The following is a 13164-nucleotide window of genomic DNA, read 5'->3' as shown; positions in this document are numbered from 1 at the left end:
TTGGATAGACTCTGAATCCCAATGGATGAGGCACTAATTAGCTATTTTAGTTAGCATATGGAAAGATCATAGAAATATGTCAAGAAAAAATTTAAAAATTAATATCAGCTTTACTTTTAATGTTTGAAGAATGTCAAAGTTGGTCAGCACTTGTTTATATTTAACCTCTGAGTCTTAGTTAGCTACTATTGCTCAGAATTATCTATAGATCTAAGAAGAATTGTGACCAATATGCTATTAGGGATGAATATTGCATAAAAAATTTCATGGAATGAATGAAATATGAACGTATTATCAGTTTGTGAATCTTTTATTCCTCAGTTGCACCCACCTTGGTTTTGTAGAGCCAAAAGAGCATAAAATCTTTCATGATTTTGTTGAAGTTGGGTCCAGATTTAAAGAACATTTAGCTATTTGTAGGAAGTATCTAATCCTTAGGCTATTGTGATTTTCATCATCTTTGTATTAAGAATTTTTTTTCTTATTAGTCTAAAAACACCAATAGATGGTTTTAGTGGTTACAATCAGATACAAATAGCTCTAGAAGATCAAGAGAAAACAACTCTCACATGCCTATGGGGAACTTTTGCCTACTCAGTTTTACATTTTGGAATGTGCAATGCCCTAACCAAATTCCAATGAGCTATCATAAGTACCTTTTCTAATGCATCTACTGACTATATGGAGATCTACATGGATGATTTTAGTATTTATGAGACTACTCTTGAGGAGGCAAAAGCTAACATAGAGACTGTTTGGACAAAAAAATTGCATGCTTCATTTTTAGCCCCATTTCAAATTTTGAGTCAATACAAGCCCTATGAATGCCCTTTTGATGAGATTGTATGCAGCTATCAGTATGAGGCCTAAAAGGTGTTCAATGTTTCTAACACCCATCATCTAGCATGTCCACCAGTTCCATGAAGTTAAAACATCATTCCAAGCTATTTGGCGAAGTCCTGTTTTGAGTGCATTTTAAATTTGCATTTTACCCTAAGTGTCAAACAACGATAAGAGGCCATGTTTGCACCTGAATATCTCGCATCCAAGATTCTGTCATGATTCACCACTTTTTGAATGTCTAACATCCATACCTGAGAACCTATGTTTCAGTTTTTGAGTCATTTCGAGTCCATTTGACTAGGTTTTGAATCCCTCAAAGTTGGTCAGTTACTATTTTCTTGCTTTTGCAATTAATTTTGAATTCTGGGAAGCCCTGTTTGACGTGCTATAACTTTGACCCAGTTGACCAAAATGCTAAAATTCCTTTTGTGTTGCATTGTAGAGTCAGAGACTTGTTATGTTACAAGTTTCAGCTTATGATGAATCTGTTTGATCAATTTTTAAACGTGATTCCAAATGCAATTTTTATCTTCTCACTAGTGTCAGCAAGTGCAGATTGATTAGAACCCCTGTTCATGATGTCATAACTCAAAATCTCTGATTGATAAGATCGAATGGATTGTACCACTATGTAGTACTATGAAAATTCTTTAAGTGTGTTAGTTTGTAAGTCATGAAAAATTCGTATGCACACTTTTCCAGGCCAATTCCATTTGCTAAAATCGCCTTTCAGTCAATGTTCCTAGTTGCAAAATTCTGAGTAGCCTACTTTGAACATCCGCCATTTGCACCCAGTTATTTGTCATGAACCTAAATCATAGATCCATAATGTCCTCATGATAGAAAATGAGTGTCCCAATTTTCATTTCCCAATGTGCTCATTTGCCTAGTTTTCCAAGCCAAATCCAAACCCAATTTAGTGTTTTCTGACATTTTTCTTGCAGGTAACTCTCAAGGGTCAATTTCGACAGTGAATATCTTTTGACCCCGAATTTGTCATGAGATGAGATTTGACAGGATGCAAGAGTGTAGAGTAGAGAATCAATGGGTTAGATTTTAGGGTTTGGTCAGAGGCTTGGGTTAGTTTTTAAAGCCAGGCAATAGGCCTCCTGACAGAGATTTCACAGTGGTGTGAAAATGATTAAAATGGTTTTCAATTGATTAATCAGTGATTGAATTTGTTTCTTATCAGTGTGATGGGTTCGATGGATCAGTTTTCCATATTAGTCGATCGAAAACAAAATTTTTTTTAGCCAGACCCGCTTTGGGGCCTGACTGATTCCATCAAATTAGTCCGAGTGTTATGGCATTAAGGAGATGCATTTTGTTATAATTAGAGGGGCGTTGTTTGAATGGAAAGCATCTATGTGGCAAGAGATCCATACAATGGATGAGTCTAAGGTTTTTCATATGAATTGGAGAAAAGGTGTGACTTTACCCTGATGTCCACATGATTGAAGAGGAACTTGAAGTATAAAAGATGTTGCTGCGTGTTATAGACTTTCATGAGTGCAAGGGATAGATTGCATGTTTTTAAAAGAGGATCCGCATTGCTTGGTGCTGGAAGAATATGTGTATATATTCTTATCTTTAATGGCTGGTGACTCCATGTTTGCAGAGGGTTTCTTGCTCACACTTTTGGGCCCAAAGGCGTCAGCAAGAAAGGAGGGTCATAGACTTCATGCATAGAGCAATAAAATAGGGAGTCCTACATTAATAAGGAGGCAACCACGCCACATTAGAAGTAGGGTAGCATGAGCAACAATGCGACAAAGAGAAGGAATGACATCTGTTGCAGTTGTTGCTTTGGAAGTTGAATTGAAGAAGACTATGATTAACGTGGGCATTGGCAAAGAAAGAAAGCCGCCTTGCAAGGTGAAGATGCAGGGACACCAATGGAGTGAGAGTAGGAAAAGTCAATGTTGGGGAGCCAACAATACAAACAGAAAAAGAAGCTAGTCCACGTCCATCAGCAAGAAAGCTTCCATCAAAAGAAAACTCTATCCACACAAATCACACACAACAACATATATTAAAGATGATTCATCCACAAAAGTAAAAAGAAGACCCTACACATGTTAAACATGATCCATGCCAATGCCTTCAAAGACCCATGTTTTTGATTGAATGAAGAAGATATGGCTAAAAAAGATCAGAACAAAGGACAACAATTCTAAGAGTATCCTCCGCAATGCAAAGAACATTCAAGCTAATAAGTAGAAGCTCGCTGCAATAAAAAGAGAACACTTCACGTAGTCAAAGGCACCATTCATGCAAAAACACACATCTGCGCGTTCAAAGAAGCAACATCCATACATTAAACAGAAGAAGATTTCACCCATCCAAGGCTAGTAGCACGTAGAACAAATCCCGCAGGCAAGGTCACAACAAAAAAAAGAGAAAAGTGACCTAGCACAAAGCCGTGGCAGCATAAGAAGAGCCCTTGTATACAAAAAGACTTGTGCTAAATAAAAATGAAGCCGCAGTACTGAAGCTTATATCCCACATACTTTGTGGGGCGTGACAAAAGGTTTTTAAATACTATTCCTCTCAATAAGAAATGTGTATAAGAAAAGTATGTTTTGTAAGTTGGGCGCAACTTGTGTGGGTCCATGGTTGATCAGTCCAAACTGACGTCAGCATGATGAAGGCCTAATTTTGGATGGATGCGCAAGTGGGATGATGTGGTGTGTTTGAAGGCAGAGCTCGAGAGATGTTGACAAGTGGCTCGATCTAATGACAGGCGCAAAAATTGCAAAATCAACATGGTCGCTGGTTAAAAAATGTGGGAATGTAGATTTTTGTCAAGTGGCACCGTGGGTCCCGTGGATGATGAGATGGCATTGCAAGGTAGGTTCAAGCGAGAAGCGACCAGATTGTGACACGTGTCATAATCCAACGGTTGGCGCTTCCTCACAAAAACAAAGTGTGCACTAGATAAAAAATGTGGGATGGTAGATTTTTGACATGTGGTATGGGTCCCGGTGGCACTGACATGGCATCTAATGTAGAGGTGGTCCAATCAAACAATGCCACATGGCACCGGTCAAACAAAGGGTTGACCATGGGTTGGGAAGAAGGAGAGAATTTGAGGACTTAAAAAATAATTTTTAATTATTTTTTTTAAAAAAGGAGTGGGTACATCAAATTTTTAAATTTCAAAAGGGGATTTATTTTAAATTTTAACTTTAGATAAATTTAAAATTTTCAAATTAAAAATTAAAAATTTATAGACAGACTTGAGCATTTTTACCGGAGGAGTGATTTTCAAATCGACTTTATGGAGGTTCCTGGTATGCAAAATAGGCGATGTTATATATCATCAAAATTGTGAGAATCCAAATTTTCCAATTTTGAAATCAATTTTTGCACAGGTAGCAATGTGTTCGAGTTATAGGGGGATTTGTCTCAAGTACATGAATTGCATTTGTATTCAAACCAAGAAGTTCAGAATTGTTTTCCAACATGGTAATGACCTGAATGTGAACAAAAGACAAGGAGAATGTAGTTTGGGGCAATTTTTAACCACATTCAAATCAGTTGAATCTGAATTTCATCAGCATTTCATTTAGTTCAGATTTTTTGGTAAGAGGTTTTCATTATGAAGTTATAAGATATTTTGCCAATCAATTACAGAACAATGATGAGAACAAATTAGATCAAATAGTAGAGAGATGGAGGTTTTCAGTTGCACAAGATGGAATTCCAAATGGACACTTGTCATCTTTAGTTTCAATCCAAGAATTCATCTCCTTGCTATATTATTCTTTCTTTCTTCCATTTGAAGGGTTCCAATTTTTGTGACTAAGAAACCAGTAGGTTCCAGTTCTGGGGAGAAAATTTGCACATTACTGTGAGACCATATTTTGGTTCCAGTTTTGATGTTTTTCCTTGACTATGATACCATTCTTTAGCATATTTCTCTCATGTGAAAAGCAAGTGTAAAGATAATACAAATAGTTCTTAGATGTTAGGTTGTTTCATGTTTTGATTTCATGCACCTGAATGTATATTTTCAAAGAAAATGAATACATATGAGCAATAATTTCACTAGTTTCATTCTGGTTCTTGTCTCTTGTCTTAGTAATCTGTAGTCTTATGTGGTCTTGGAACAAAGAACTGAGATCCGTTTGCTTCCCCTTAAGGTTGTATATCTGATATATCTTGCTGTTGGAAATAAGTGCCAAGTAAATGCTTGATGTGTTTGACAGGGTTGCTGATTATCTTGAGAAGGATATTTCATAAGAATGAGGTCTTAATGAACACCGAGGTCTGAATCACAAGGTGATTAGATAGATCTAATGTTTGGGTATATGTAATATTGTCTTGATATCACAGATGTATGTATTGAATTCATGAAATTGCCCAATGGATTAGGCACTGATCAGTTATAAATTCACTTGTTATATTGCTGCATGTTTGAGGATTTGTTGAAACTCAACATCAATAATCAAATGCTTTTCCCTTTTCATGTTGAAGAGCTATAATAGAATGCCCTCACTCAGCTTATGAGGTTCCTAGATCTGCATTTAGCTACTGGAGATTGATGTTATTTCATGAGTTATAAGGAGAAATAAGGGTTTTATCTGCTTCATATTAGATTCAGTGTATGCTTTGATAACTGGTACCATATAAGGAATCTATAGGTCTACCCGCCTAGGTTTTGCAAAGCTTGAAGAAGAAGAAGGGTCATGCTTTATAGTTGGCCTGTTGTCAGAAATGGCATGTTGAAAATGGGAGTTAGCTGCCCCTAGATATGTCAGTTTCTCAGTGGGATAATTGAAAACCCTCCAACATTTTCAAACACCAACAGAGACAATTCTCAAGAGATGCCAAGACTATAACCTTTCCCTAAATAGTGAAAAATATGTTATGATGATGGAAGAAGGAGTAGTATTAGGTCATTTCATTTCATCAAAAGGAATCCAAGTAGATCCAAAAAAGTTTGAAGTCATTAGTACATTGCCTACACTAGAGAAGCAAAAGGATACACAAAGTTTCCTAGGACATGTTGGATGTTATAGAAGATTCATCAAGAATTTTAGTCAACTTGTAGCACCCCTTTATAACTTGTTAAAAAAATATTCTAAATTTTCCTGGGACTCTAAGTGTGCTACATCTTTCCTACAACTTAAAGAAGTTCTCACCACAATACTAATTTTGAGAGGGCCCAATTGGGGACTACCTTTCCACATCCATATAGATGCCTCAGATTATGCTATAGGTGCAATGTTAGGCCAAAAGGTAGACTCAATTGAACATGATATTTATTTCATTAGTAAATATTTGTATGGTGCAGAGTTTAACTACATAGTCACTAAAAAAGAGTTACTTGTAGTTATTTATGCACTGAATAAATTTAGGCACTATATTACTAGATATGAAATATTTGTTCATACTAATCACTTTGCTATAAATTATTTGATGAATAAGCCTACAATATGGAAGATTGTCTCACCAGTTGCTACTTATGCAAGAATTTGATATCACCATAGTAGATAAACTTGGCAAGGCCAATGTGGTAGTTGACTTTCTCTCTCAGTTGCATGTCCTTGATGATCTTGTAGCCATTGACAACAACTTTATAGATGAACACCTTTTCCTATTATCAACACAAAATCCATGGTATGCAAATATTGAAAATTACCTAACCATAGGAAAGATGCCAGTTCACTTCTCTACCAAAGAAAGAAAGTTACTAGTTGAAAATAGCTTTAACTATTCTTGGATTTCTGAATTTATATTTTATACTAGTTTTGATCAAGTAATGTGTCGATGCATAAAGAAGATAAAACATATGATAACTTGATGGCATGCCATGATGAGCCCTATGGAGGTCATTTTAAAGCCAAATAGACAACCTTTAAAATATTGACAACTAGGTAATATTGGCCAAGTTTACACAAGGATGCAACTAGATACATAAAGAAATGTGATAAGTGTCAACACATGGGAAGACCCACTAAATCAAAGGAAATTCCCCTTCAACCTCAAGTAGTTGTTTCACCCTTTGATAAGTGGGGGATTGATTTTGTAGGTCCTATTGAACCCTCTTCACAAGGTGAATCTTATATTCTAGTTTGCACAGATTATGTAACTAAGTGGGCAGAGGCCAAACCCATGAAACACCCAAGGGATAAAAAAATTGTTAGGTTCTTGTATGAATCCATCTTTACATAGTTTGGACTCCCGAGGGAGTGGACATCTGATCAAAGAGCTCAGTTTTCATTGAATATAATAGCTTCTCTCATGGAGGAATATACTATTCGACATGGTAAATCACCACCTTACCATCCGCAAGCTAATGGCCAAGTAAAGGAGATGGAAACCATTCTCACCAAAACAATAGCACTTCATAGGAAGGATTGGGACACACACCTTCCTAAAGCTCTTTGGGCTTATAGAACCACCTAGGAATCTACAATAGGTTTCACTCCTTTTGAGCATGTATATGGTAGGTCAGCTTTAATTCTTGTGGATTTTGAATATAAAACATTGAGGACTACTTTGGATCTTGATACTAAACTTACTATTGCACAATAAGACCAAAATTCGAGTTTAAATGGCCTTGATGAATGCTATAAATCTACATTAAACAACACCAAACTCATCCATAATCAACAAAAAAATGGCATGATAATTTTATCAAAGATAAAATGTTTGTTGTGGGAGATTGGGCTCTTCTTTATGATTCCAAGTATTAACACAATCCAGGAAAATTTCAAACTTGTTAGTCATAACTATATGAAATTATTGGTGTATTCCAAATGGAGTGGTCTAGTTCTCTACTATCAATCCTATTCGATTCAAGTTATGTGTTAATGGGAATTGCCTCAAGCTCTATAACAAACCAATTAGTTATGAGGAGTTCTTGCAATAGTTTCAATGTAGAGAAGTTATACTCATTCTTGCAGCTGAGTAGTCTGGGTCTTCTCCCTGACTACTATTAAATCTTGATTCCATTTAAGATTTTTATAATAAATACTTTCTTTTTAATTTAATTTTTCCACCATACACTTCACCTCACCCTCTCTCTTCACCATCTTTCCATCACTACAAATGATCTTTTCTAGAACACTTTTCCTATAACACTTGCTAGGTACATGCCACATAACCTTGCATATGTTTATTTTATTTATTATTTATTATAAATTTTTGTTCAAATTTATTACTCTTGCATATTTTGATCTAGTGGAACCCATGCCCTTACTTAGTTGGGGGGGGGGGGGGGATATTCACTTTTTTCAATTTTTCGAATTGGATGTAAACTTTAAAAGTTATTGTCTTATGAGATGACTATCATCACATGTTGATGACCCATCCTTCTGTGATTATGTCATTAAGAAAATTAAGGACATTAAAAGTTGAGCTTAAATTTTAATTACAATTAGCAACATGTTTGGGGTGATAGACCTGTACACAAGTGAAAAATTATGAGACTTGATGAAAGAAAATATATCATGAGCTTTCATGCATTAATTTTTTTAAAGAAGCATGTAGTAATTATATGTGGTTTTCTCTATCTATAATGTCTGGTGTCATAACACTGCAAATTTTGCTAATTCACCATTATTGAGCTTTGAGAACACCACGATTTTGCCAAAATTCTATTGTACATAATAATGGGTGGAAGTCTTGATAGATATGAAGCAATTGATCACAAGGTTTTGTTGGGTGATGTGGCTAGCTATGAGATTTTTAGGAGAAGAGGATGGTTAGATTACTACCTTAGTGTTAAGGGATTTGATGAAGATGTTGCTCTTCAATTTTTGAGCACCTTGAAGGATCTCTTTGCAATGATTGAGGGCCTAAGAATTGAATTGATAGAAGATATGGTGGCTAAAGTCACTGGGTTTATTGGGACTCAAAATTGAAGCCTTGATTTTGAGTACCATTCTAAAAATCATGCCCTATAAGTATTTTTTGATGCATGTGTACCTAGCTATCTATTTAAGGCCTAAGAGGTATTTAATGTTTCTATCACCTTGCATTCAGCATATCCACTCATTCCATGAAGATAAATTTCCATTCCTAGCTATTCTATGAAGTTTTATTTTGGGCAATGTCCAAATCTGCATTTTTGCCTTAGTGTCAAACAATGAAAAGAGGCCTTGTTTGCATTTGAATATCTCACACTCAATAATGTTTCATGACTCACCACTTTGTAGGTGTTTAGTGTCCATTCCAAAGAACCTATTTTTTATATTTTGAGTCATTTTGATATGTTTTGACTAGGTTTTGAATCCCTCAAAGTTGGTTGCTTACTATTGTTATGCTAATGCAAATTGTTCTAAATTTTGGGATGCCTTGTTTGGCTTGTTATAACTTTGACCAAGTTGACCAAAATGAGAAAATTCCCTTTTAATCTCATTTTAGAGGTCAGAGACTTATTATTTTTTAATTTTGAGCTTATGAAAAATTTGTTTGATCAGTTTTTGAATGCAATTTCATAAGCAATTTGTGAAGTTTTACTTGTGTCATAAAGTGTAGATTGGTTGGTACCCCTGTTCGTGATGTCGTAACTCTGAATTCATAATAGGTAATATCAAATAGATTGTAGCATTGTGTTATACTTTTCTTTAAGTGTGCCAATTTGCAAGTTTTGATGAATCTATCTGCACACTTTCCTAGGTCGATTCACTTTGCAAAAACTACTTTTTTGCTAGTGTTTCCAGTCTACAAATGTTGAGTAGTCCACTTTGACCACCCACCAAATTTTCCTCATTATTTTTCATGATCCCTAATCATATATTTATATTGTCCTCATGAAAATGAACTAATGCTCCAATTTTTGTGCCCCCAAGTATCTGTTTACCTAGTTTTTGTAGCCAAATCTAAGCACGATTTATTATTTTCAAACACGTTTGCTTGTAGGCAGTTTTGAGAGGAAACTTTGATAGTCTATATCTTTTGACTGAGAATTCATCATGAGACAAGATTTGTTAGGGTGCAAGAATGCATAGCAAAGAATCAATAGTTTTGATTTTAGAGCCTGTTTAGGTGTTTTTGTTAGTTTTTAAAGCCAGTTAAAGGACCTATTGTCACAAAATTGATAGTTAGTAGTTAGATGGTAATATGAGCTTAATGGATATTCCAGTGATGCATAAGGGTTAAATTAGAGTGTAATAAGTATCAAGTTTTCCATGGATCAATTTGTTATGGAAGTTATTCAAAAACAATTTTTTTTATAGCCAGACCCACTTGGGGCCTGACTAAATTTTTATAGATTGACTATGCATTGCATGTTGAAGTTTTGATGAAGTGTTATGATGATTTCCTTTAATTATTGTAAGTATTCAAAATGTCACATAACTTGTTCTAAGACTTAATAAGCATGCCAAATCTACACAAAATTAAAAGGAAACAAAAGATTGAGGAAATTGATGAGAAGACAGTTAAGGAAGTCTCTCACAAATGGAGTCTTGTTAACAAATAGAAACAAATCTAGATGAGAAAGCTAGTGGAGATCACCAAGAAGGAGTATGCTACATTTTATAAAAGTCTTACCAATGATTGGGAAGAGCATTAGGCAGTGAAACATTTCTTTGTAGAGGGACAACTTGAGTTCAAGGCTAACCTCTTTGTCCCTTTTGATCTTTTTGACAGAAAAAACAAGCTTAACAATATCAAGTTGTATGTTAGAAGAGTGTTTATCATTGACAACTATGAAGATTTGATCCCTAAACATCTTAGCTTTGTTAAAGGGGTTGTTGATTCTAAAGATTTACCCTTGAATATTTCTCAAGAGACACTGCAACAAAACAACGTATTGAAAGTCATTAGGAAGAATCTTGTGAAGAAGTACATAGGGATGTTCTTTGAGATTGCAAAAAATGAAGAGGATTATAAAAATCTTTCTGAGGCATTCTCAAAGAACATTAAGCTTAGCATCCATGAAGATAGCTAGAACTGAACAAAGCTTGCTAACTTGCTTATATATCAATCCACCAAGAGTGGTGATGAGATGACTAGCATTAGAGGACATTGACCATGCAAGGAAGCAAAGCTGCCAAGGGAGAGTCCATGAAATTACTATGGTTTTAGTTGCATCAATTTTTATTGCATAATAGCAGGAAATGGGAAGGTAGCTACAAAGTGTGGAGAAGTCAATCTTCACATTAGGTTGATGGGAGCAAGACATAGCAGAGGATGATTGGAACACATCCAAGCTAGGGATAAATTTCCAAATGGTTTTGTTCTAATTACCTCCATCGTGGAATGATTTGTATCAAGCAAAAAATCAGCCAAAATCCAAATTGTGTGTTTTAACCTTTAATCAAAGGAATGGTGTTATGACAAGCACCTTGTATACAGAAAAAGCCTCAGTTTATGTAGGGTAAAAGAGGAAGTTTGAATAATAGAAATATGTTTTCTTTTAGCTCTCTTTATTTTCAAAGTGTTTCACCTATGTGTGTCAAGACACTTGGCATGAGTGCAAGGGAAATTCAAGGTGTCAATCATGAACATAAAGCAAAGGGAGAATTCCACAAATGCCTCCAACAATCATGGCATGTGTAAAGTTTGGATGCATCAATAGGGCATCTAAGTGGTTTGACAGAAATAGGATGTCTAAATAGAAAAAAATTATTTGGAGTAGAGGTTTAATCATAGAAATATTGGAGGGTTCCTCTGATCATCTCCAGTTGTAGAGGAGTGAAGGTAAAACAGAGAAGGGAATCAAGTGATTAATCCCACATTGGTGGCAAGAGACATCTCATATGCATTTATAACCCCCAACACTTCAATATAAAGTATTTGAAAGACACATAGGCTTTTGAAGCCTTGACCATATATGAATGGGGCCCAGGACTGGAGTGAAACACTAAGAATTTTTTTGAATGACATCAAAAAAATGTGGTAGTTTACTAGAGCCTTAGATGAATCGTGAAATGACATGTTGCAGTTGACTAGACGTAATGGAGGAACAAGATAGTAACACATGGTAGATCCGATAGTTTTCACCATGTTGCCAAGGAAAGATGCAAGGAGGACAAGTATAGTGACATGGTGACTGGCTGATGTGGCATGATGATAGGATGATGGTGTAGCATGATGACTTGGCAATGATGTGGCAGAACCTAACATGTGTCACATGGTCGCTATGTTGTGATGGCATCGCATAATGCTGGCTCATCATGTGACATGGTGACCAATGATGTAGTGGCATGGGTGACTTATATGAGAACACATGGTGATGAGGTGTCAAGGTTAGACCAATGGTATGGTGCCACATGGCACACATTTGGCATCTAGGTAGACTTAGGAGAAGAATAGCAGGTTAATAAAATATTATTTATTTTAATATTTTAGTCAATGTATGAAATGAGTGTTCATGCTTTAATAGAAAAAAAATCAAGGTTAAAAAATTTAAAACATATAGTTTATACAATAGTGTTTTTAAAAATATTTAAAAATATTTTGCATTTTAATGTGCAAAACTAAAGTTGGAGCCTGAAACTTTGAATGACTATCAAGGGGGATTTTTCGCCTGAAATATAGACTCCAATATATCATTGGAATCAAAAAAATACAAACTTTCCAATTTTGGAGTTGTTTTTTGCATAGGTGGTCATTGGTATGTGCTATAGGGGGATTTGTAATTCCTATGAATCCATGGTTTTTGATGGGTGTCTCACGTTTTTAGTTGCAAATATTAGTTATGTTGACACTTGACAAATATGATTGTTACAGTGTGTAATATTTTGATCCTAGTTGAAGTATTTGGCTTCTAATTAGTAGTTTGATGTATATTTAGTAATTGTTGTTTCCTACCAAATTAGTTATGTTTTCCATCAAATACTGAGATTATTTTCAACTTCAGAGGCAAAATGAGTGAGGATTTGATTTGCTAGTTGTTGGGAGAGATTAGAGAGATGTTTTTAACTTCTTGGTGAGGTTTGGCAAGTGGACACATGGTGGTTGTAGAGCAGATCTGAGAATTCTTTCCTTGTCTATATATTTCTTTGTTTTTCTTTGAGGGGGTTGGTTGGTTTTACTTCCTATCTATTGAGTAGAGCTCTAGCTATGAAGGCCACACATCCATTCTTGTGCAATTTTTTGGGCTCATTTCATGTATTATTTCTCTGAGATAATGAAAATTGATGATAGATCATGTAATATATCCTGAGTTTCATTTAATGTTACCAATTAATGTATTTAGTCTTTCCAAGGATAAATACAAAAGTGATTTACAATGAATTATTTGTGTTCACTTATTCTATCTCCTAATTCTTCACATCTTGTTAACTTTGTGATTGAATGAATAAGGTTCATTTAATTTAAGACAACTTGGATGAGTTGTGTGTTAGATATGTTGTTTCT

This window comes from Cupressus sempervirens, chromosome 8 (genome assembly GCF_028749045.1).
Source record: "Cupressus sempervirens isolate cs-2001-9-10 chromosome 8, ASM2874904v1, whole genome shotgun sequence".
NCBI lineage: Eukaryota > Viridiplantae > Streptophyta > Pinopsida > Cupressales > Cupressaceae > Cupressus > Cupressus sempervirens.
The sequence above is the reverse complement of the archived record's forward strand: the minus strand, read 5'-3'. Positions refer to the sequence as shown.